This window comes from Procambarus clarkii, chromosome 57 (genome assembly GCF_040958095.1).
Source record: "Procambarus clarkii isolate CNS0578487 chromosome 57, FALCON_Pclarkii_2.0, whole genome shotgun sequence".
Taxonomy (NCBI): Eukaryota; Metazoa; Arthropoda; class Malacostraca; order Decapoda; family Cambaridae; genus Procambarus; species Procambarus clarkii.
In genome coordinates this window covers 2,043,913-2,070,208 of record NC_091206.1, presented here as the reverse complement: position 1 = coordinate 2,070,208, position 26,296 = coordinate 2,043,913, and positions in this window count along the sequence as shown.

Here is a 26,296-nt window from a genome sequence, read left to right as displayed (position 1 = left end):
TAAAATGTTCCTGATTTTCCGTTTATATTACTGATGGAAGATGTACACGTAAAACCGCTCTAATCAGGCTGAAACGTCGATATATGCAATAAAAACCGAACTTCTCCCTTTTTCAATATTTTACTAAGTATTTTAACGAGAAACAAATAGATGATTGAAAATTAAGTATTTAAGGTTAATTTCTAATCAATTATGTGTTTGCATCATTTTTATCGTATATTTAATGAATTAATAACAATAAACTGAAAATTCACAAAAACGTGGAAAAACGGCAAAATATTGCCTAATTCGATGATATTTTGTTAAAATCACATAAAGGAAAAGGAGATAATAAACGTCAAAATATTGCTAAATTCGATGATTTTTCGTACGAAACAAAATGCAAAAAAAACTTGCTTAAAATGCAATATTATGCGAAACTCTGAGATTTGAAGGCCAACTGACATATCGTGATACTACATGAAATAGTATCGAAATATTGGTAAAAATTAATATATTTACGTAATATCAAACTACATGAAAAACGTGAAAAAAGTCACTATTTAACCATATTTGAGGATTTTAACTTCAAATCATAGAGCGAGGTTTCGTATTATTTTGATCCAAGAAAAGACATATGACAATGTTGTTTCCAATACAAATGATAAAAACCAATGTGTTTTCATTAGAATTTACTAAAATGTTCCTGATTTTCCGTTTATATTACCGATGGAAGATGTACACGTAAAACCGCTCTAATCCTGCTGAAACGTCGATATATGCAATAAAAACCGAACTTCTCCCCTTTTCAATATCCTACTCAGTATTTTAACGAGAAACAAATGGTTGATTGAAAATAAAGTATTTAAGGTTAATTTCTAATCAATTATGTGTTTGCATCATTTTAATCGTATATTTAATGAATTATTAGCAATAAACTGAAAATTCACAAAAACGTGGAAAAACGGCAAAATATTGCCTAATTCGATGATATTTTGTTTATATCACATAAAGGAAAAGGAGATAATAAACGTCAAAATATTGCTAAATTCTATGATTTTTCGTACGAAACAAAATGCAAGAAAACTTGCTTAAAATGCAATATTTTGCGACATTCTGATATTTGAAGGCCAAATCACATATTATGATACTACATGAAATAGTATCGAAATATTGGTAAAAATGAATATATTGACGTAATATCAAACGAAATGATTAACGTGAAAAAGTCACTATTTTACCATATTTGAGGATTTTAACTTCAAATCATAGAGAGAGGTTTCGTATTATTAGGTCCAATAAAAGACATATAACAATGTTGTTTACAATAAAATTATAAAAACCAATGTGTTTTCATTAGAAATAACTAAAATTTTCCTGACTTTCCGTTTATATTACCTATGGAAGATGTACAGGAAAACCGCTCAATTCCGGCTGAAACCTCGATATATGCAATAAAAACCGAACTTCTCCCCTTTTCAATATCTTACTCAGTATTTTAACGAGAAAGAAATAGATGATTGAAAATGAAGTATTTAAGGTTATTATCTAATTAATTATGTGTTTGCATCATTTATATCGCATATTTAATGAATTATTAACAATAAACTGAAAATTCACAAAAACGTGGAAAAACGGCAAAATATTGCCTTATTCGATGATATTTTGTTTAAATCACATGAAGGAAGAGGAGATGATAAACGTCAAAATATTGCTAAATTCGATGATTTTTCGAACGAAACAAAATATTGCCTAATTCGATGATATTTTCTTTAAATCACATAATTGATTTATAGATATAAGGTTAGTTGAGGATTTTAACTTCAAATCATAGAGCGAGGTTTCGTATTATTTAGATCCAAGAAAAGACATATGACAATGTTGTTTCCAATACAAATGATAAAAACCAATGTGTTTTCATTAGAATTAACTAAAATGTTCCTGATTTTCCGTTTATATTACCGATGGAAGATGTACACGTAAAACCGCTCTAATCCGGCTGAAACGTCGATATATGCAATAAAACCCGAACTTCTCCCATTTTCAATATCTTACTCAGTATTTTAACGAGAAACAAATAGATGATTCAAAATGAAGTATTTAAGGTTATATTCTAATCAATTATGTGTTTGCATCATTTTTATCGTATATCTAATGAATTAATAACAATAAACTGAAGACTCACAAAAACGTGAAAAAACGGCAAAATATTGCCTAATTCGATGATATTTTGTTTAAATCACATAAAGGAAAAGGAGATAATAAACGTCAAAATATTGCTAAATTCGATGATTTTTCGTACGAAACAAAATGCAAGAAAACTTGCTTAAAATACAATATTATGCGACATTCTGAGATTTGAAGGCCAATTCACATATTGTGATACTACATGAAATAGTATCGAAATATTGGTAAAAATGAATATATTTACGTAATATCAAACTACATTAAAAACGTGAAAAAAGTCACTATTTTACCATATTTGAGGATTTTACCTTCAAATCATAGAGCGAGGTTTCGTATTATTTAGATCCAAGAAAAGACATATGACAATGTTGTTTCCAATAAAAATGATAAAAATCAATGTGTTTTCATTAGTAATAACTAAAATGTTCCTGATTTTCCGTTTATATTACCGATTGAAGATGTACACGTAAAACCGCTCTAATCCTGCTGAAACGTCGATATATGCAATATAAACCGAACTTCTCCCTTTTCAATATCCTACTCAGTATTTTAACGAGAAACAAATGGTTGATTGAAAATGAAGTATTTAAGGTTAATTTCTAATCAATTATGTGTTTGCATCATTTTTATCGTATATTTAATGAATTAATAACAATAAAATGAAAATTCACAAAAACGTGGAAAAAACGGCAAAATATTGCCTAATTCGATGATTTTTTGTTAAAATCACATAAAGGAAAAGGAGATAATAAACGTCAAAATATTGCTAAATTCGATGATTTTTCGTACGAAACAAAATGCAAAAAAACTTGCTTAAAATGCAATATTATGCGAAATTCTGAGATTTGAAGGCCAACTGACATATCGTGATACTACATGAAATAGTATCGAAATATTGGTAAAAATGAATATATTTACGTAATATCAAACTACATGAAAAACGTGAAAAAAGTCACTATTTTACCATATTTGAGGATTTTAACTTCAAATCATAGAGCGAGGTTTCGTATTATTTAGATCCAAGAAAAGACATATGACAATGTTGTTTCCAATACAATTGATAAAAACCAATGTGTTTTCATAAGAATTAACTAAAATGTTCCTGATTTTCCGTTTATATTACCGATGGAAGATATACACGTAAAACCGCTCTAATCCGGCTGAAACGTCGATATATGCAATAAAATTCGAACTTCTCCCCTTTTCAATATCTTACTCAGTATTTTAACGAGAAACAAATAGATGATTGAAAATGAAGTATTTAAGGTTATTATCTAATCAATTATGTGTTTGCATCATTTTTATCGTATATTTAATGAATTAATAACAATAAATTGAAAATTCACAAAAACGTGGAAAAACGGCAAAATATTGCCTAATTCGATGATATTTTGTTTAAATCACATAAAGGAAAAGGAGATAATAAACGTCAAAATATTGCTATATACGATGATTTTTCGTACGAAACAAAATGCAAAAAAACTTGCTTAAAATGCAATATTATGCGAAATTCTGAGATTTGAAGGCCAACTGACATATCGTGATACTACATGAAATAGTATCGAAATATTGGTAAAAATGAATATATTTACGTAATATCAAAGTACATGAAAAACGTGAAAAAAGTCACTATTTTACCATATTTGAGGATTTTAACTTCAAATCAAAGAGCGAGGTTTCGTATTATTTAGATCCAAGAAAAGACATATGACAATGTTGTTTCCAATACAAATGATAAAAACCAATGGAAATACCTAAAATGTTCCTGATTTTCCGTTTATATTACCGATGGAAGATGTACACGTAAAACCGCTCTAATCCGGCTGAAACGTCGATATATACAATAAAAACCGAACTTCTCCCCTTTTCAATATCTTACTCAGTATTTTAACGAGAAACAAATAGATGATTGAAAATGAAGTATTTAAGGTTATTATCTAATCAATTATGTGTTTGCATCATTTTTATCGTATATTTAATGAATTAATAACAATAAACTGAAAATTCACAAAAACCTGAAAAAACGGCAAAATATTGCCTAATTCGATGATATTTTGTTTAAATCACATAAAGGAAAAGGAGATAATAAACGTCAAAATATTGCTAAATTCGATGATTTTTCGTACGAAACAAAATGCAAGAAAACTTGCTTAAAATGCAATATTATGCGACATTCTGAGATTTGAAGGCCAAATCACATATTGTGATACTACATGAAATAGTATTGAAATATTGGTCAAAATGAATATATTTACGTAATATCAAACTAAATGATTAACGTGAAAAAGTCACTATTTTACCATATTTGAGGATTTTACCTTCAAATCATAGAGCGAGGTTTCGTATTATTTAGATCCAAGAAAAGACATATGACAATGTTGTTTCCAATAAAAATGATAAAAATCAATGTGTTTTCATTAGTAATAACTAAAATGTTCCTGATTTTCCGTTTATATTACCGATTGAAGATGTACACGTAAAACCGCTCTAATCCTGCTGAAACGTCGATATATGCAATAAAAACCGAACTTCTCCCCTTTTCAATATCCTACTCAGTATTTTAACGAGAAACAAATAGTTGATTGGAAATGAAGTATTTAAGGTTAATTTCTAATCAATTATGTGTTTGCATCATTTTTATCGTATATTTAATGAATTAATAACAATAAAATGAAAATTCACAAAAACGTGGAAAAAACGGCAAAATATTGCCTAATTCGATGATTTTTTGTTAAAATCACATAAAGGAAAAGGAGATAATAAACGTCAAAATATTGCTAAATTCGATGATTTTTCGTACGAAACAAAATGCAAAAAAACTTGCTTAAAATGCAATATTATGCGAAATTCTGAGATTTGAAGGCCAACTGACATATCGTGATACTACATGAAATAGTATCGAAATATTGGTAAAAATGAATATATTTAGGTAATATCAAAGTACATGAAAAACGTGAAAAAAGTCACTATTTTACCATATTTGAGGATTTTAACTTCAAATCATAGAGCGAGGTTTCGTATTATTTAGATCCAAGAAAAGACATATGACAATGTTGTTTCCAATACAAATGATAAAAACCAATGTGTTTTCATTAGAATTAACTAAAATGTTCCTGATTTTCCGTTTATATTACAGATGGAAGATGTACACGTAAAACCGCTCTAATCCGGCTGAAACGTCGATATATGCAATAAAAACCGAACTTCTCCCCTTTGCAATATCTTACTCAGTATTTTAACGAGAAACAAATAGATGATTGAAAATGAAGTATTTAAGGTTATTATCTAATCAATTATGTGTTTGCATCATTTTTATCGTATATTTAATGAATTAATAACAATAAACTGAAAATTCACAAAAACGTGAGAAAACGGCAAAATATTGCCTAATTCGATGATATTTTGTTTAAATCACTTAAAGGAAAAGGAGATAATAAACGTCAAAATATTGCTAAATTCGATGATTTTTCGTACGAAAGAAAATGCAAAAAAACTTGCTTAAAATGCAATATTATGCGAAATTCTGAGATTTGAAGGCCAACTGACATATCGTGATACTACATGAAATAGTATCGAAATATTGGTAAAAATGAATATATTTACGTAATATCAAACTACATGAAAAACGTTAAAAAAGTCACTGTTTTACCATATTTGAGGATTTTAACTTCAAATCATCGAGCGAGGTTTCGTATTATTTAGATACAAGAAAAGACATATGACAATGTTGTTTCCAATACAAATGATAAAAACCAATGTGTTTTCATTAGAATTAACTAAAATGTTCCTAATTTTCCGTTTATATTACAGATGGAAGATGTACACGTAAAACCGCTCTAATCCGGCTGAAACGTCGATATATGCAATAAAAACCGAACTTCTCCCCTTTTCAATATCTTACTCAGTATTTTAACGAGAAACAAATAGATGATTGAAAATGAAGTATTTAAGGTTATTATCTAATCAATTATGTGTTTGCATCATTTTTATCGTATATTTAATGAATTAATAACAATAAACTGAAAATTCACAAAAACGTGGAAAAACGGCAAAATATTGCCTAATTCGATGATATTTTGTTTAAATCACATAAAGGAAAAGGAGATAATAAACGTCAAAATATTGCTATATACGATGATTTTTCGTACGAAACAAAATGCAAAAAAACTTGCTTAAAATGCAATATTATGCGAAATTCTGAGATTTGAAGGCCAACTCACATATCGTGATAAAACATGAAATAGTATCGAAATATTGGTAAAAATGAATATATTTACGTAATATCAAACTACATGAAAAACGTGAAAAAAGTCACTATTTTACCATATTTGAGGATTTTAACTTCAAATCATAGAGCGAGGTTTCGTATTATTTAGATCCAAGAAAAGACATATGACAATGTGGTTTCCAATACAAATGATAAAAACCAATGGAAATACCTAAAATGTTCCTGATTTTCCGTTTATATTACCGATGGAAGATGTACACGTAAAACCGCTCTAATCCGGCTGAAACGTCGATATATACAATAAAAACCGAACTTCTCCCCTTTTCAATATCTTACTCAGTATTTTAACGAGAAACAAATAGATGATTGAAAATGAAGTATTTAAGGTTATTATCTAATCAATTATGTGTTTGCATCATTTTTATCGTATATTTAATGAATTAATAACAATAAACTGAAAATTCACAAAAACCTGAAAAAACGGCAAAATATTGCCTAATTCGATGATATTTTGTTTAAATCACATAAAGGAAAAGGAGATAATAAACGTCAAAATATTGCTAAATTCGATGATTTTTCGTACGAAACAAAATGCAAGAAAACTTGCTTAAAATGCAATATTATGCGACATTCTGAGATTTGAAGGCCAAATCACATATTGTGATACTACATGAAATAGTATTGAAATATTGGTCAAAATGAATATATTTACGTAATATCAAACTAAATGATTAACGTGAAAAAGTCACTATTTTACCATATTTGAGGATTTTACCTTCAAATCATAGAGCGAGGTTTCGTATTATTTAGATCCAAGAAAAGACATATGACAATGTTGTTTCCAATAAAAATGATAAAAATCAATGTGTTTTCATTAGTAATAACTAAAATGTTCCTGAGTTTCCGTTTATATTACCGATTGAAGATGTACACGTAAAACCGCTCTAATCCTGCTGAAACGTCGATATATGCAATAAAAACCGAACTTCTTCCCTTTTCAATATCCTACTCAGTATTTTAACGAGAAACAAATGGTTGATTGAAAATGAAGTATTTAAGGTTAATTTCTAATCAATTATGTGTTTGCATCATTTTTATCGTATATTTAATGAATTAATAACAATAAAATGAAAATTCACAAAAACGTGGAAAAAACGGCAAAATATTGCCTAATTCGATGATTTTTTGTTAAAATCACATAAAGGAAAAGGAGATAATAAACGTCAAAATATTGCTAAATTCGATGATTTTTCGTACGAAACAAAATGCAAAAAAACTTGCTTAAAATGCAATATGCGAAATTCTGAGATTTGAAGGCCCACTGACATATCGTGATACTACATGAAATAGTATCGAAATATTGGTAAAAATGAATATATTTACGTAATATCAAACTACATGAAAAACGTGAAAAAAGTCACTATTTTACCATATTTGAGGATTTTAACTTCAAATCATAGAGCGAGGTTTCGTATTATTTAGATCCAAGAAAAGACATATGACAATGTTGTTTCCAATACAATTGATAAAAACCAATGTGTTTTCATAAGAATTAACTAAAATGTTCCTGATTTTCCGTTTATATTACCGATGGAAGATATACACGTAAAACCGCTCTAATCCGGCTGAAACGTCGATATATGCAATAAAATTCGAACTTCTCCCCTTTTCAATATCTTACTCAGTATTTTAACGAGAAACAAATAGATGATTGAAAATGAAGTATTTAAGGTTATTATCTAATCAATTATGTGTTTGCATCATTTTTATCGTATATTTAATGAATTAATAACAATAAACTGAAAATTTACAAAAACGTGGAAAAACGGCAAAATATTGCCTAATTCGATGATATTTTGTTTAAATCACATAAAGGAAAAGGAGATAATAAACGTCAAAATATTGCTATATACGATGATTTTTCGTACGAAACAAAATGCAAAAAAACTTGCTTAAAATGCAATATTATGCGAAATTCTGAGATTTGAAGGCCAACTCACATATCGTGATAAAACATGAAATAGTATCGAAATATTGGTAAAAATGAATATATTTACGTAATATCAAACTACATGAAAAACGTGAAAAAAGTCACTATTTTACCATATTTGAGGATTTTAACTTCAAATCATAGAGCGAGGTTTCGTATTATTTAGATCCAAGAAAAGACATATGACAATGTTGTTTCCAATACAAATGATAAAAACCAATGGAAATACCTAAAATGTTCCTGATTTTCCGTTTATATTACCGATGGAAGATGTACACGTAAAACCGCTCTAATCCGGCTGAAACGTCGATATATACAATAAAAACCGAACTTCTCCCCTTTTCAATATCTTACTCAGTATTTTAACGAGAAACAAATAGATGATTGAAAATGAAGTATTTAAGGTTATTATCTAATCAATTATGTGTTTGCATCATTTTTATCGTATATTTAATGAATTAATAACAATAAACTGAAAATTCACAAAAACCTGAAAAAACGGCAAAATATTGCCTAATTCGATGATATTTTGTTTAAATCACATAAAGGAAAAGGAGATAATAAACGTCAAAATATTGCTAAATTCGATGATTTTTCGTACGAAACAAAATGCAAGAAAACTTGCTTAAAATGCAATATTATGCGACATTCTGAGATTTGAAGGCCAAATCACATATTGTGATACTACATGAAATAGTATTGAAATATTGGTCAAAATGAATATATTTACGTAATATCAAACTAAATGATTAACGTGAAAAAGTCACTATTTTACCATATTTGAGGATTTTACCTTCAAATCATAGAGCGAGGTTTCGTATTATTTAGATCCAAGAAAAGACATATGACAATGTTGTTTCCAATAAAAATGATAAAAATCAATGTGTTTTCATTAGTAATAACTAAAATGTTCCTGATTTTCCGTTTATATTACCGATTGAAGATGTACACGTAAAACCGCTCTAATCCTGCTGAAACGTCGATATATGCAATATAAACCGAACTTCTCCCTTTTCAATATCCTACTCAGTATTTTAACGAGAAACAAATGGTTGATTGAAAATGAAGTATTTAAGGTTAATTTCTAATCAATTATGTGTTTGCATCATTTTTATCGTATATTTAATGAATTAATAACAATAAAATGAAAATTCACAAAAACGTGGAAAAAACGGCAAAATATTGCCTAATTCGATGATTTTTTGTTAAAATCACATAAAGGAAAAGGAGATAATAAACGTCAAAATATTGCTAAATTCGATGATTTTTCGTACGAAACAAAATGCAAAAAAACTTGCTTAAAATGCAATATTATGCGAAATTCTGAGATTTGAAGGCCAACTGACATATCGTGATACTACATGAAATAGTATCGAAATATTGGTAAAAATGAATATATTTACGTAATATCAAACTACATGAAAAACGTGAAAAAAGTCACTATTTTACCATATTTGAGGATTTTAACTTCAAATCATAGAGCGAGGTTTCGTATTATTTAGATCCAAGAAAAGACATATGACAATGTTGTTTCCAATACAATTGATAAAAACCAATGTGTTTTCATAAGAATTAACTAAAATGTTCCTGATTTTCCGTTTATATTACCGATGGAAGATATACACGTAAAACCGCTCTAATCCGGCTGAAACGTCGATATATGCAATAAAATTCGAACTTCTCCCCTTTTCAATATCTTACTCAGTATTTTAACGAGAAACAAATAGATGATTGAAAATGAAGTATTTAAGGTTATTATCTAATCAATTATGTGTTTGCATCATTTTTATCGTATATTTAATGAATTAATAACAATAAATTGAAAATTCACAAAAACGTGGAAAAACGGCAAAATATTGCCTAATTCGATGATATTTTGTTTAAATCACATAAAGGAAAAGGAGATAATAAACGTCAAAATATTGCTATATACGATGATTTTTCGTACGAAACAAAATGCAAAAAAACTTGCTTAAAATGCAATATTATGCGAAATTCTGAGATTTGAAGGCCAACTGACATATCGTGATACTACATGAAATAGTATCGAAATATTGGTAAAAATGAATATATTTACGTAATATCAAAGTACATGAAAAACGTGAAAAAAGTCACTATTTTACCATATTTGAGGATTTTAACTTCAAATCAAAGAGCGAGGTTTCGTATTATTTAGATCCAAGAAAAGACATATGACAATGTTGTTTCCAATACAAATGATAAAAACCAATGGAAATACCTAAAATGTTCCTGATTTTCCGTTTATATTACCGATGGAAGATGTACACGTAAAACCGCTCTAATCCGGCTGAAACGTCGATATATACAATAAAAACCGAACTTCTCCCCTTTTCAATATCTTACTCAGTATTTTAACGAGAAACAAATAGATGATTGAAAATGAAGTATTTAAGGTTATTATCTAATCAATTATGTGTTTGCATCATTTTTATCGTATATTTAATGAATTAATAACAATAAACTGAAAATTCACAAAAACCTGAAAAAACGGCAAAATATTGCCTAATTCGATGATATTTTGTTTAAATCACATAAAGGAAAAGGAGATAATAAACGTCAAAATATTGCTAAATTCGATGATTTTTCGTACGAAACAAAATGCAAGAAAACTTGCTTAAAATGCAATATTATGCGACATTCTGAGATTTGAAGGCCAAATCACATATTGTGATACTACATGAAATAGTATTGAAATATTGGTCAAAATGAATATATTTACGTAATATCAAACTAAATGATTAACGTGAAAAAGTCACTATTTTACCATATTTGAGGATTTTACCTTCAAATCATAGAGCGAGGTTTCGTATTATTTAGATCCAAGAAAAGACATATGACAATGTTGTTTCCAATAAAAATGATAAAAATCAATGTGTTTTCATTAGTAATAACTAAAATGTTCCTGAGTTTCCGTTTATATTACCGATTGAAGATGTACACGTAAAACCGCTCTAATCCTGCTGAAACGTCGATATATGCAATAAAAACCGAACTTCTTCCCTTTTCAATATCCTACTCAGTATTTTAACGAGAAACAAATGGTTGATTGAAAATGAAGTATTTAAGGTTAATTTCTAATCAATTATGTGTTTGCATCATTTTTATCGTATATTTAATGAATTAATAACAATAAAATGAAAATTCACAAAAACGTGGAAAAAACGGCAAAATATTGCCTAATTCGATGATTTTTTGTTAAAATCACATAAAGGAAAAGGAGATAATAAACGTCAAAATATTGCTAAATTCGATGATTTTTCGTACGAAACAAAATGCAAAAAAACTTGCTTAAAATGCAATATGCGAAATTCTGAGATTTGAAGGCCCACTGACATATCGTGATACTACATGAAATAGTATCGAAATATTGGTAAAAATGAATATATTTACGTAATATCAAACTACATGAAAAACGTGAAAAAAGTCACTATTTTACCATATTTGAGGATTTTAACTTCAAATCATAGAGCGAGGTTTCGTATTATTTAGATCCAAGAAAAGACATATGACAATGTTGTTTCCAATACAATTGATAAAAACCAATGTGTTTTCATAAGAATTAACTAAAATGTTCCTGATTTTCCGTTTATATTACCGATGGAAGATATACACGTAAAACCGCTCTAATCCGGCTGAAACGTCGATATATGCAATAAAATTCGAACTTCTCCCCTTTTCAATATCTTACTCAGTATTTTAACGAGAAACAAATAGATGATTGAAAATGAAGTATTTAAGGTTATTATCTAATCAATTATGTGTTTGCATCATTTTTATCGTATATTTAATGAATTAATAACAATAAACTGAAAATTTACAAAAACGTGGAAAAACGGCAAAATATTGCCTAATTCGATGATATTTTGTTTAAATCACATAAAGGAAAAGGAGATAATAAACGTCAAAATATTGCTATATACGATGATTTTTCGTACGAAACAAAATGCAAAAAAACTTGCTTAAAATGCAATATTATGCGAAATTCTGAGATTTGAAGGCCAACTCACATATCGTGATAAAACATGAAATAGTATCGAAATATTGGTAAAAATGAATATATTTACGTAATATCAAACTACATGAAAAACGTGAAAAAAGTCACTATTTTACCATATTTGAGGATTTTAACTTCAAATCATAGAGCGAGGTTTCGTATTATTTAGATCCAAGAAAAGACATATGACAATGTTGTTTCCAATACAAATGATAAAAACCAATGGAAATACCTAAAATGTTCCTGATTTTCCGTTTATATTACCGATGGAAGATGTACACGTAAAACCGCTCTAATCCGGCTGAAACGTCGATATATACAATAAAAACCGAACTTCTCCCCTTTTCAATATCTTACTCAGTATTTTAACGAGAAACAAATAGATGATTGAAAATGAAGTATTTAAGGTTATTATCTAATCAATTATGTGTTTGCATCATTTTTATCGTATATTTAATGAATTAATAACAATAAACTGAAAATTCACAAAAACCTGAAAAAACGGCAAAATATTGCCTAATTCGATGATATTTTGTTTAAATCACATAAAGGAAAAGGAGATAATAAACGTCAAAATATTGCTAAATTCGATGATTTTTCGTACGAAACAAAATGCAAGAAAACTTGCTTAAAATGCAATATTATGCGACATTCTGAGATTTGAAGGCCAAATCACATATTGTGATACTACATGAAATAGTATTGAAATATTGGTCAAAATGAATATATTTACGTAATATCAAACTAAATGATTAACGTGAAAAAGTCACTATTTTACCATATTTGAGGATTTTACCTTCAAATCATAGAGCGAGGTTTCGTATTATTTAGATCCAAGAAAAGACATATGACAATGTTGTTTCCAATAAAAATGATAAAAATCAATGTGTTTTCATTAGTAATAACTAAAATGTTCCTGATTTTCCGTTTATATTACCGATTGAAGATGTACACGTAAAACCGCTCTAATCCTGCTGAAACGTCGATATATGCAATATAAACCGAACTTCTCCCTTTTCAATATCCTACTCAGTATTTTAACGAGAAACAAATGGTTGATTGAAAATGAAGTATTTAAGGTTAATTTCTAATCAATTATGTGTTTGCATCATTTTTATCGTATATTTAATGAATTAATAACAATAAAATGAAAATTCACAAAAACGTGGAAAAAACGGCAAAATATTGCCTAATTCGATGATTTTTTGTTAAAATCACATAAAGGAAAAGGAGATAATAAACGTCAAAATATTGCTAAATTCGATGATTTTTCGTACGAAACAAAATGCAAAAAAACTTGCTTAAAATGCAATATTATGCGAAATTCTGAGATTTGAAGGCCAACTGACATATCGTGATACTACATGAAATAGTATCGAAATATTGGTAAAAATGAATATATTTAGGTAATATCAAAGTACATGAAAAACGTGAAAAAAGTCACTATTTTACCATATTTGAGGATTTTAACTTCAAATCATAGAGCGAGGTTTCGTATTATTTAGATCCAAGAAAAGACATATGACAATGTTGTTTCCAATACAAATGATAAAAACCAATGTGTTTTCATTAGAATTAACTAAAATGTTCCTGATTTTCCGTTTATATTACAGATGGAAGATGTACACGTAAAACCGCTCTAATCCGGCTGAAACGTCGATATATGCAATAAAAACCGAACTTCTCCCCTTTGCAATATCTTACTCAGTATTTTAACGAGAAACAAATAGATGATTGAAAATGAAGTATTTAAGGTTATTATCTAATCAATTATGTGTTTGCATCATTTTTATCGTATATTTAATGAATTAATAACAATAAACTGAAAATTCACAAAAACGTGAGAAAACGGCAAAATATTGCCTAATTCGATGATATTTTGTTTAAATCACTTAAAGGAAAAGGAGATAATAAACGTCAAAATATTGCTAAATTCGATGATTTTTCGTACGAAAGAAAATGCAAAAAAACTTGCTTAAAATGCAATATTATGCGAAATTCTGAGATTTGAAGGCCAACTGACATATCGTGATACTACATGAAATAGTATCGAAATATTGGTAAAAATGAATATATTTACGTAATATCAAACTACATGAAAAACGTTAAAAAAGTCACTGTTTTACCATATTTGAGGATTTTAACTTCAAATCATCGAGCGAGGTTTCGTATTATTTAGATACAAGAAAAGACATATGACAATGTTGTTTCCAATACAAATGATAAAAACCAATGTGTTTTCATTAGAATTAACTAAAATGTTCCTAATTTTCCGTTTATATTACAGATGGAAGATGTACACGTAAAACCGCTCTAATCCGGCTGAAACGTCGATATATGCAATAAAAACCGAACTTCTCCCCTTTTCAATATCTTACTCAGTATTTTAACGAGAAACAAATAGATGATTGAAAATGAAGTATTTAAGGTTATTATCTAATCAATTATGTGTTTGCATCATTTTTATCGTATATTTAATGAATTAATAACAATAAACTGAAAATTCACAAAAACGTGGAAAAACGGCAAAATATTGCCTAATTCGATGATATTTTGTTTAAATCACATAAAGGAAAAGGAGATAATAAACGTCAAAATATTGCTATATACGATGATTTTTCGTACGAAACAAAATGCAAAAAAACTTGCTTAAAATGCAATATTATGCGAAATTCTGAGATTTGAAGGCCAACTCACATATCGTGATAAAACATGAAATAGTATCGAAATATTGGTAAAAATGAATATATTTACGTAATATCAAACTACATGAAAAACGTGAAAAAAGTCACTATTTTACCATATTTGAGGATTTTAACTTCAAATCATAGAGCGAGGTTTCGTATTATTTAGATCCAAGAAAAGACATATGACAATGTGGTTTCCAATACAAATGATAAAAACCAATGGAAATACCTAAAATGTTCCTGATTTTCCGTTTATATTACCGATGGAAGATGTACACGTAAAACCGCTCTAATCCGGCTGAAACGTCGATATATACAATAAAAACCGAACTTCTCCCCTTTTCAATATCTTACTCAGTATTTTAACGAGAAACAAATAGATGATTGAAAATGAAGTATTTAAGGTTATTATCTAATCAATTATGTGTTTGCATCATTTTTATCGTATATTTAATGAATTAATAACAATAAACTGAAAATTCACAAAAACCTGAAAAAACGGCAAAATATTGCCTAATTCGATGATATTTTGTTTAAATCACATAAAGGAAAAGGAGATAATAAACGTCAAAATATTGCTAAATTCGATGATTTTTCGTACGAAACAAAATGCAAGAAAACTTGCTTAAAATGCAATATTATGCGACATTCTGAGATTTGAAGGCCAAATCACATATTGTGATACTACATGAAATAGTATTGAAATATTGGTCAAAATGAATATATTTACGTAATATCAAACTAAATGATTAACGTGAAAAAGTCACTATTTTACCATATTTGAGGATTTTACCTTCAAATCATAGAGCGAGGTTTCGTATTATTTAGATCCAAGAAAAGACATATGACAATGTTGTTTCCAATAAAAATGATAAAAATCAATGTGTTTTCATTAGTAATAACTAAAATGTTCCTGAGTTTCCGTTTATATTACCGATTGAAGATGTACACGTAAAACCGCTCTAATCCTGCTGAAACGTCGATATATGCAATAAAAACCGAACTTCTTCCCTTTTCAATATCCTACTCAGTATTTTAACGAGAAACAAATGGTTGATTGAAAATGAAGTATTTAAGGTTAATTTCTAATCAATTATGTGTTTGCATCATTTTTATCGTATATTTAATGAATTAATAACAATAAAATGAAAATTCACAAAAACGTGGAAAAAACGGCAAAATATTGCCTAATTCGATGATTTTTTGTTAAAATCACATAAAGGAAAAGGAGATAATAAACGTCAAAATATTGCTAAATTCGATGATTTTTCGTACGAAACAAAATGCAAAAAAACTTGCTTAAAATGCAATATGCGAAATTCTGAGATTTGAAGGCCCACTGACATATCGTGATACTACATGAAATAGTATCGAAATATTGGTAAAAATGAATATATTTACGTAATATCAAACTACATGAAAAACGTGAAAAAAGTCACTATTTTACCATATTTAAGGATTTTAACTTCAAATCATAGAGCGAGGTTTCGTATTATTTAGATCCAAGAAAAGACATATGACAATGTTGTTTCCAATACAATTGATAAAAACCAATGTGTTTTCATAAGAATTAACTAAAATGTTCCTGATTTTCCGTTTATATTACCGATGGAAGATATACACGTAAAACCGCTCTAATCCGGCTGAAACGTCGATATATGCAATAAAATTCGAACTTCTCCCCTTTTCAATATCTTACTCAGTATTTTAACGAGAAACAAATAGATGATTGAAAATGAAGTATTTAAGGTTATTATCTAATCAATTATGTGTTTGCATCATTTTTATCGTATATTTAATGAATTAATAACAATAAACTGAAAATTTACAAAAACGTGGAAAAACGGCAAAATATTGCCTAATTCGATGATATTTTGTTTAAATCACATAAAGGAAAAGGAGATAATAAACGTCAAAATATTGCTATATACGATGATTTTTCGTACGAAACAAAATGCAAAAAAACTTGCTTAAAATGCAATATTATGCGAAATTCTGAGATTTGAAGGCCAACTCACATATCGTGATAAAACATGAAATAGTATCGAAATATTGGTAAAAATGAATATATTTACGTAATATCAAACTACATGAAAAACGTGAAAAAAGTCACTATTTTACCATATTTGAGGATTTTAACTTCAAATCATAGAGCGAGGTTTCGTATTATTTAGATCCAAGAAAAGACATATGACAATGTTGTTTCCAATACAAATGATAAAAACCAATGGAAATACCTAAAATGTTCCTGATTTTCCGTTTATATTACCGATGGAAGATGTACACGTAAAACCGCTCTAATCCGGCTGAAACGTCGATATATACAATAAAAACCGAACTTCTCCCCTTTTCAATATCTTACTCAGTATTTTAACGAGAAACAAATAGATGATTGAAAATGAAGTATTTAAGGTTATTATCTAATCAATTATGTGTTTGCATCATTTTTATCGTATATTTAATGAATTAATAACAATAAACTGAAAATTCACAAAAACCTGAAAAAACGGCAAAATATTGCCTAATTCGATGATATTTTGTTTAAATCACATAAAGGAAAAGGAGATAATAAACGTCAAAATATTGCTAAATTCGATGATTTTTCGTACGAAACAAAATGCAAGAAAACTTGCTTAAAATGCAATATTATGCGACATTCTGAGATTTGAAGGCCAAATCACATATTGTGATACTACATGAAATAGTATTGAAATATTGGTCAAAATGAATATATTTACGTAATATCAAACTAAATGATTAACGTGAAAAAGTCACTATTTTACCATATTTGAGGATTTTACCTTCAAATCATAGAGCGAGGTTTCGTATTATTTAGATCCAAGAAAAGACATATGACAATGTTGTTTCCAATAAAAATGATAAAAATCAATGTGTTTTCATTAGTAATAACTAAAATGTTCCTGAGTTTCCGTTTATATTACCGATTGAAGATGTACACGTAAAACCGCTCTAATCCTGCTGAAACGTCGATATATGCAATAAAAACCGAACTTCTTCCCTTTTCAATATCCTACTCAGTATTTTAACGAGAAACAAATGGTTGATTGAAAATGAAGTATTTAAGGTTAATTTCTAATCAATTATGTGTTTGCATCATTTTTATCGTATATTTAATGAATTAATAACAATAAAATGAAAATTCACAAAAACGTGGAAAAAACGGCAAAATATTGCCTAATTCGATGATTTTTTGTTAAAATCACATAAAGGAAAAGGAGATAATAAACGTCAAAATATTGCTAAATTCGATGATTTTTCGTACGAAACAAAATGCAAAAAAACTTGCTTAAAATGCAATATGCGAAATTCTGAGATTTGAAGGCCCACTGACATATCGTGATACTACATGAAATAGTATCGAAATATTGGTAAAAATGAATATATTTACGTAATATCAAACTACATGAAAAACGTGAAAAAAGTCACTATTTTACCATATTTGAGGATTTTAACTTCAAATCATAGAGCGAGGTTTCGTATTATTTAGATCCAAGAAAAGACATATGACAATGTTGTTTCCAATACAATTGATAAAAACCAATGTGTTTTCATAAGAATTAACTAAAATGTTCCTGATTTTCCGTTTATATTACCGATGGAAGATATACACGTAAAACCGCTCTAATCCGGCTGAAACGTCGATATATGCAATAAAATTCGAACTTCTCCCCTTTTCAATATCTTACTCAGTATTTTAACGAGAAACAAATAGATGATTGAAAATGAAGTATTTAAGGTTATTATCTAATCAATTATGTGTTTGCATCATTTTTATCGTATATTTAATGAATTAATAACAATAAACTGAAAATTTACAAAAACGTGGAAAAACGGCAAAATATTGCCTAATTCGATGATATTTTGTTTAAATCACATAAAGGAAAAGGAGATAATAAACGTCAAAATATTGCTATATACGATGATTTTTCGTACGAAACAAAATGCAAAAAAACTTGCTTAAAATGCAATATTATGCGAAATTCTGAGATTTGAAGGCCAACTCACATATCGTGATAAAACATGAAATAGTATCGAAATATTGGTAAAAATGAATATATTTACGTAATATCAAACTACATGAAAAACGTGAAAAAAGTCACTATTTTACCATATTTGAGGATTTTAACTTCAAATCATAGAGCGAGGTTTCGTATTATTTAGATCCAAGAAAAGACATATGACAATGTTGTTTCCAATACAAATGATAAAAACCAATGGAAATACCTAAAATGTTCCTGATTTTCCGTTTATATTACCGATGGAAGATGTACACGTAAAACCGCTCTAATCCGGCTGAAACGTCGATATATACAATAAAAACCGAACTTCTCCCCTTTTCAATATCTTACTCAGTATTTTAACGAGAAACAAATAGATGATTGAAAATGAAGTATTTAAGGTTATTATCTAATCAATTATGTGTTTGCATCATTTTTATCGTATATTTAATGAATTAATAACAATAAACTGAAAATTCACAAAAACCTGAAAAAACGGCAAAATATTGCCTAATTCGATGATATTTTGTTTAAATCACATAAAGGAAAAGGAGATAATAAACGTCAAAATATTGCTAAATTCGATGATTTTTCGTACGAAACAAAATGCAAGAAAACTTGCTTAAAATGCAATATTATGCGACATTCTGAGATTTGAAGGCCAAATCACATATTGTGATACTACATGAAATAGTATTGAAATATTGGTCAAAATGAATATATTTACGTAATATCAAACTAAATGATTAACGTGAAAAAGTCACTATTTTACCATATTTGAGGATTTTACCTTCAAATCATAGAGCGAGGTTTCGTATTATTTAGATCCAAGAAAAGACATATGACAATGTTGTTTCCAATAAAAATGATAAAAATCAATGTGTTTTCATTAGTAATAACTAAAATGTTCCTGATTTTCCGTTTATATTACCGATTGAAGATGTACACGTAAAACCGCTCTAATCCTGCTGAAACGTCGATATATGCAATAAAAACCGAACTTCTCCCCTTTTCAATATCCTACTCAGTATTTTAACGAGAAACAAATAGTTGATTGGAAATGAAGTATTTAAGGTTAATTTCTAATCAATTATGTGTTTGCATCATTTTTATCGTATATTTAATGAATTAATAACAATAAAATGAAAATTCACAAAAACGTGGAAAAAACGGCAAAATATTGCCTAATTCGATGATTTTTTGTTAAAATCACATAAAGGAAAAGGAGATAATAAACGTCAAAATATTGCTAAATTCGATGATTTTTCGTACGAAACAAAATGCAAAAAAACTTGCTTAAAATGCAATATTATGCGAAATTCTGAGATTTGAAGGCCAACTGACATATCGTGATACTACATGAAATAGTATCGAATTATTGGTAAAAATGAATATATTTAGGTAATATCAAAGTACATGAAAAACGTGAAAAAAGTCACTATTTTACCATATTTGAGGATTTTAACTTCAAATCATAGAGCGAGGTTTCGTATTATTTAGATCCAAGAAAAGACATATGACAATGTTGTTTCCAATACAAATGATAAAAACCAATGTGTTTTCATTAGAATTAACTAAAATGTTCCTGATTTTCCGTTTATATTACAGATGGAAGATGTACACGTAAAACCGCTCTAATCCGGCTGAAACGTCGATATATGCAATAAAAACCGAACTTCTCCCCTTTGCAATATCTTACTCAGTATTTTAACGAGAAACAAATAGATGATTGAAAATGAAGTATTTAAGGTTATTATCTAATCAATTATGTGTTTGCATCATTTTTATCGTATATTTAATGAATTAATAACAATAAACTGAAAATTCACAAAAACGTGAGAAAACGGCAAAATATTGCCTAATTCGATGATATTTTGTTTAAATCACTTAAAGAAAAAGGAGATAATAAACGTCAAAATATTGCTAAATTCGATGATTTTTCGTACGAAAGAAAATGCAAAAAAACTTGCTTAAAATGCAATATTATGCGAAATTCTGAGATTTGAAGGCCAACTGACATATCGTGATACTACATGAAATAGTATCGAAATATTGGTAAAAATGAATATATTTACGTAATATCAAACTACATGAAAAACGTTAAAAAAGTCACTGTTTTACCATATTTGAGGATTTTAACTTCAAATCATCGAGCGAGGTTTCGTATTATTTAGATACAAGAAAAGACATATGACAATGTTGTTTCCAATACAAATGATAAAAACCAATGTGTTTTCATTAGAATTAACTAAAATGTTCCTAATTTTCCGTTTATATTACAGATGGAAGATGTACACGTAAAACCGCTCTAATCCGGCTGAAACGTCGATATATGCAATAAAAACCGAACTTCTCCCCTTTTCAATATCTTACTCAGTATTTTAACGAGAAACAAATAGATGATTGAAAATGAAGTATTTAAGGTTATTATCTAATCAATTATGTGTTTGCATCATTTTTATCGTATATTTAATGAATTAATAACAATAAACTGAAAATTCACAAAAACGTGGAAAAACGGCAAAATATTGCCTAATTCGATGATATTTTGTTTAAATCACATAAAGGAAAAGGAGATAATAAACGTCAAAATATTGCTATATACGATGATTTTTCGTACGAAACAAAATGCAAAAAAACTTGCTTAAAATGCAATATTATGCGAAATTCTGAGATTTGAAGGCCAACTCACATATCGTGATAAAACATGAAATAGTATCGAAATATTGGTAAAAATGAATATATTTACGTAATATCAAACTACATGAAAAACGTGAAAAAAGTCACTATTTTACCATATTTGAGGATTTTAACTTCAAATCATAGAGCGAGGTTTCGTATTATTTAGATCCAAGAAAAGACATATGACAATGTGGTTTCCAATACAAATGATAAAAACCAATGGAAATACCTAAAATGTTCCTGATTTTCCGTTTATATTACCGATGGAAGATGTACACGTAAAACCGCTCTAATCCGGCTGAAACGTCGATATATACAATAAAAACCGAACTTCTCCCCTTTTCAATATCTTACTCAGTATTTTAACGAGAAACAAATAGATGATTGAAAATGAAGTATTTAAGGTTATTATCTAATCAATTATGTGTTTGCATCATTTTTATCGTATATTTAATGAATTAATAACAATAAACTGAAAATTCACAAAAACCTGAAAAAACGGCAAAATATTGCCTAATTCGATGATATTTTGTTTAAATCACATAAAGGAAAAGGAGATAATAAACGTCAAAATATTGCTAAATTCGATGATTTTTCGTACGAAACAAAATGCAAGAAAACTTGCTTAAAATGCAATATTATGCGACATTCTGAGATTTGAAGGCCAAATCACATATTGTGATACTACATGAAATAGTATTGAAATATTGGTCAAAATGAATATATTTACGTAATATCAAACTAAATGATTAACGTGAAAAAGTCACTATTTTACCATATTTGAGGATTTTACCTTCAAATCATAGAGCGAGGTTTCGTATTATTTAGATCCAAGAAAAGACATATGACAATGTTGTTTCCAATAAAAATGATAAAAATCAATGTGTTTTCATTAGTAATAACTAAAATGTTCCTGAGTTTCCGTTTATATTACCGATTGAAGATGTACACGTAAAACCGCTCTAATCCTGCTGAAACGTCGATATATGCAATAAAAACCGAACTTCTTCCCTTTTCAATATCCTACTCAGTATTTTAACGAGAAACAAATGGTTGATTGAAAATGAAGTATTTAAGGTTAATTTCTAATCAATTATGTGTTTGCATCATTTTTATCGTATATTTAATGAATTAATAACAATAAAATGAAAATTCACAAAAACGTGGAAAAAACGGCAAAATATTGCCTAATTCGATGATTTTTTGTTAAAATCACATAAAGGAAAAGGAGATAATAAACGTCAAAATATTGCTAAATTCGATGATTTTTCGTACGAAACAAAATGCAAAAAAACTTGCTTAAAATGCAATATGCGAAATTCTGAGATTTGAAGGCCCACTGACATATCGTGATACTACATGAAATAGTATCGAAATATTGGTAAAAATGAATATATTTACGTAATATCAAACTACATGAAAAACGTGAAAAAAGTCACTATTTTACCATATTTGAGGATTTTAACTTCAAATCATAGAGCGAGGTTTCGTATTATTTAGATCCAAGAAAAGACATATGACAATGTTGTTTCCAATACAATTGATAAAAACCAATGTGTTTTCATAAGAATTAACTAAAATGTTCCTGATTTTCCGTTTATATTACCGATGGAAGATATACACGTAAAACCGCTCTAATCCGGCTGAAACGTCGATATATGCAATAAAATTCGAACTTCTCCCCTTTTCAATATCTTACTCAGTATTTTAACGAGAAACAAATAGATGATTGAAAATGAAGTATTTAAGGTTATTATCTAATCAATTATGTGTTTGCATCATTTTTATCGTATATTTAATGAATTAATAACAATAAACTGAAAATTTACAAAAACGTGGAAAAACGGCAAAATATTGCCTAATTCGATGATATTTTGTTTAAATCACATAAAGGAAAAGGAGATAATAAACGTCAAAATATTGCTATATACGATGATTTTTCGTACGAAACAAAATGCAAAAAAACTTGCTTAAAATGCAATATTATGCGAAATTCTGAGATTTGAAGGCCAACTCACATATCGTGATAAAACATGAAATAGTATCGAAATATTGGTAAAAATGAATATATTTACGTAATATCAAACTACATGAAAAACGTGAAAAAAGTCACTATTTTACCATATTTGAGGATTTTAACTTCAAATCATAGAGCGAGGTTTCGTATTATTTAGATCCAAGAAAAGACATATGACAATGTTGTTTCCAATACAAATGATAAAAACCAATGGAAATACCTAAAATGTTCCTGATTTTCCGTTTATATTACCGATGGAAGATGTACACGTAAAACCGCTCTAATCCGGCTGAAACGTCGATATATACAATAAAAACCGAACTTCTCCCCTTTTCAATATCTTACTCAGTATTTTAACGAGAAACAAATAGATGATTGAAAATGAAGTATTTAAGGTTATTATCTAATCAATTATGTGTTTGCATCATTTTTATCGTATATTTAATGAATTAATAACAATAAACTGAAAATTCACAAAAACCTGAAAAAACGGCAAAATATTGCCTAATTCGATGATATTTTGTTTAAATCACATAAAGGAAAAGGAGATAATAAACGTCAAAATATTGCTAAATTCGATGATTTTTCGTACGAAACAAAATGCAAGAAAACTTGCTTAAAATGCAATATTATGCGACATTCTGAGATTTGAAGGCCAAATCACATATTGTGATACTACATGAAATAGTATTGAAATATTGGTCAAAATGAATATATTTACGTAATATCAAACTAAATGATTAACGTGAAAAAGTCACTATTTTACCATATTTGAGGATTTTACCTTCAAATCATAGAGCGAGGTTTCGTATTATTTAGATCCAAGAAAAGACATATGACAATGTTGTTTCCAATAAAAATGATAAAAATCAATGTGTTTTCATTAGTAATAACTAAAATGTTCCTGAGTTTCCGTTTATATTACCGATTGAAGATGTACACGTAAAACCGCTCTAATCCTGCTGAAACGTCGATATATGCAATAAAAACCGAACTTCTTCCCTTTTCAATATCCTACTCAGTATTTTAACGAGAAACAAATGGTTGATTGAAAATGAAGTATTTAAGGTTAATTTCTAATCAATTATGTGTTTGCATCATTTTTATCGTATATTTAATGAATTAATAACAATAAAATGAAAATTCACAAAAACGTGGAAAAAACGGCAAAATATTGCCTAATTCGATGATTTTTTGTTAAAATCACATAAAGGAAAAGGAGATAATAAACGTCAAAATATTGCTAAATTCGATGATTTTTCGTACGAAACAAAATGCAAAAAAACTTGCTTAAAATGCAATATGCGAAATTCTGAGATTTGAAGGCCCACTGACATATCGTGATACTACATGAAATAGTATCGAAATATTGGTAAAAATGAATATATTTACGTAATATCAAACTACATGAAAAACGTTAAAAAAGTCACTGTTTTACCATATTTGAGGATTTTAACTTCAAATCATCGAGCGAGGTTTCGTATTATTTAGATACAAGAAAAGACATATGACAATGTTGTTTCCAATACAAATGATAAAAACCAATGTGTTTTCATTAGAATTAACTAAAATGTTCCTAATTTTCCGTTTATATTACAGATGGAAGATGTACACGTAAAACCGCTCTAATCCGGCTGAAACGTCGATATATGCAATAAAAACCGAACTTCTCCCCTTTTCAATATCTTACTCAGTATTTTAACGAGAAACAAATAGATGATTGAAAATGAAGTATTTAAGGTTATTATCTAATCAATTATGTGTTTGCATCATTTTTATCGTATATTTAATGAATTAATAACAATAAACTGAAAATTCACAAAAACGTGGAAAAACGGCAAAATATTGCCTAATTCGATGATATTTTGTTTAAATCACATAAAGGAAAAGGAGATAATAAACGTCAAAATATTGCTATATACGATGATTTTTCGTACGAAACAAAATGCAAAAAAACTTGCTTAAAATGCAATATTATGCGAAATTCTGAGATTTGAAGGCCAACTCACATATCGTGATAAAACATGAAATAGTATCGAAATATTGGTAAAAATGAATATATTTACGTAATATCAAACTACATGAAAAACGTGAAAAAAGTCACTATTTTACCATATTTGAGGATTTTAACTTCAAATCATAGAGCGAGGTTTCGTATTATTTAGATCCAAGAAAAGACATATGACAATGTGGTTTCCAATACAAATGATAAAAACCAATGGAAATACCTAAAATGTTCCTGATTTTCCGTTTATATTACCGATGGAAGATGTACACGTAAAACCGCTCTAATCCGGCTGAAACGTCGATATATACAATAAAAACCGAACTTCTCCCCTTTTCAATATCTTACTCAGTATTTTAACGAGAAACAAATAGATGATTGAAAATGAAGTATTTAAGGTTATTATCTAATCAATTATGTGTTTGCATCATTTTTATCGTATATTTAATGAATTAATAACAATAAACTGAAAATTCACAAAAACCTG